Raw genomic sequence first — 2,345 nt, 5'->3', positions numbered from 1 at the left:
AGGCACGCACGGCCATGCTTGGCTAATTTTTGTATTTTTAGTAGAGACGGGGTTTCACCATGCTGGTCAGGCTGGTCTTGAACTCCTGACCTTGTGATCCACCTGCCTCATCCTCTCAAAGTGCTGGGATTACAGGTGTGAGCCACTGCACCCAGCAAAACCCTGACATTTTTTACTACCACCCGGGAACCCACTCGGGGCCCCCGTCTATGACAGAGAGCTGTTCTTCCCTTTTGCCTATTAAACGCCTGATCCAAACTCACACTGTGTGCGTGCGTCTGCCACCTCTATCTCCTTAACATGAGACCACAAACCTTTGTATTTACCCCAGACAACGAGGCTGCTTCAGTCTCTTGTTCTATCCAAGACTCATTCCACACCAGCCTGAGCTTGGAGCCATTCTTTTGCTTCTCGCATCCTCCTACCCCCAGAGCTGAGAGATTTAGCAAGTGAAATTTACAAGATGCCCAGATAGATTAGAATTTCAGACAAACAACAACCTACCCCACACTGACTCAAGAGGGCCCCTCAGAGATAGATGTCACTGAGCTTCAGGAAGCAGGAAGCTCCATCCCTGCCCATTAACCCCCCTTTCAGGGTCCCCTCAAGGAGGACAGTGGTTGGAGAAGGTATTTTCCTACCCCTTCCACAGCTTACCCTTCTCCCATCCCTCTCTGACCCTGGGTTCCAGCTGGCCTGGGGATTTCTGGGAGGATGGTAGAACAAGACCGTCTGCAGTAGGAGCCTCCTCTTCTTCACCACCTACGCTTCAGCCCTACCCAACTTTACATGATTAGCCAACCTTTTCATGTTCTAAAGAAGGAAGGAGGGCTGGGCCACCCCAGCCTTCTGGAACCCCAGTTCTGTGACGTCATCCATCTCTTGGAAATACACTGGCTTTAACCATCCAAATTGGCCAAGAGTCAGGCAGAAATAGCAGCTGGGTCTGGGATGAAGGGTAACATCTGTGAGGAAAATGGCCGGGTGGGACAGGGTGGAGAGCGCTGGCTGTTCCCTTCCTTTCTGGGAACAGCACCACCTTTGGGGAACTCCTTCCCTCATGGGGTTTTAGTCTTAGGGCCCTGCCCCCATCACCCCCCATAAGCATAGGAATGCTTGTGTGCCAGCCACTGCATTTCTAAGTGGAAGCTAGTGGAGGTGCTCAGCTTCTCACAGGAAGCTGGTGTGTGCAGGGCCAGAGGACACAGCTTCATCTCAGGCTCTAAGCCTCTGTGAAGAGGGAGAGAGTGGAGTCTGGACAAGAATCCAGTCCCAGGGTCCACCCTTTCTGGGACCCAAACCCACCCTTCCCCTTCCTTCAATTCTGAGACTCAATAAATGTCCCTACTCACAGAACAAGCTTGAGTTGGGTTTCTGTCACTTGCAGCCAAAGGAGCTAGTTATAGTCAGCATCGAGTCAACCATCTGTGAAACGGTGACCTGACAACCTGTCCCCTGTCTGTGAAGGCCACAATATCCCAACATCAATAGTCACCAAGGAAGTCTGGGAGAAACTTCTACCAATAAACAAAACAAAATAAATGAACTGAGCGTTCGACTCAAAAAGTTATAAGAAGTAGAAGAAAAACATGTCCAAGGAAAACAAGAAAAAGTAAAACATAAGAATAAAAGTATGACGCACACATTTAATTGGATTCATGGGAAACTGTTGGGTGAGATGTTAAAAACGGAGTTGGAAAATGACTGGAGAACTTGTGTGTTACATTCCACTTACTACGGACCGTGGGTCCTTTTCTGTAGCATTAGTGTTGGACTAAATTCTTCATTTCCTTGCAAAGACAGGCTACTCTGAAGCCAAGGGGTTACCATCAGCCTCTTCAAATCTTTTTTAGGCAAGGTCAGATAGTAAATATTTTAGGCTTTGGGCCACATATGGTCTCTGTTGCATATTTCTTTTTGTTTCTTTTCTTTTTCTATCACAGTCCTTAAAAAATATAAATGCCATTCTTAACTTAATGGGCTATTTAAAAATAGACCACGGATTAGATTTGATCTACTGGTTGTGGGCTGAATATAAGAAGATGGTGTGTGAACACTTATAAAACAAGGTTCATATGGGTGTCAATCACTGCCCAGATCACATTACCATGTGAAATTGTTTTCGGTCTGTATTTTGTCTGTATAATTTAAAAATTGAAAATGCATAGGGGGTAGTTAATGCTAGAGATGGGCGGGGACCCTATACAAACTTACAGAATTGCAGAATTTAATGCTGGAAGAAATCTTAGAGATGATCTAATTTGAACCCCTGATTCATTTTACAGATAATATGACTAAAAACTCATAAATATGATTAACTAACTAACTTACAAATCCTGGAGGGA

General features: G+C 45.8%; 1 protein-coding gene across 1 annotated transcript in view; it reads right to left on the bottom strand.

Moving 5' to 3' along the window:
• The window catches only part of LYZL6 (lysozyme like 6), a 9,641-nt gene extending 8,856 nt beyond the window's left edge, over positions 1-785 (bottom strand). The window contains exon 1 of the mRNA XM_017534191.2: positions 658-785. The gene's annotated coding sequence lies outside the window, so the exon portion shown is untranslated. The remainder of the gene's footprint in view (positions 1-657) is intronic.
• Positions 786-2,345: the final 1,560 nt, after the last annotated feature.

This window comes from Cebus imitator, unplaced genomic scaffold (assembly GCF_001604975.1).
Source record: "Cebus imitator isolate Cc_AM_T3 unplaced genomic scaffold, Cebus_imitator-1.0 Scaffold85, whole genome shotgun sequence".
Classification (NCBI taxonomy): Eukaryota; Metazoa; Chordata; class Mammalia; order Primates; family Cebidae; genus Cebus; species Cebus imitator.
This window is presented reverse-complemented; position numbering and strand designations above follow the sequence as displayed.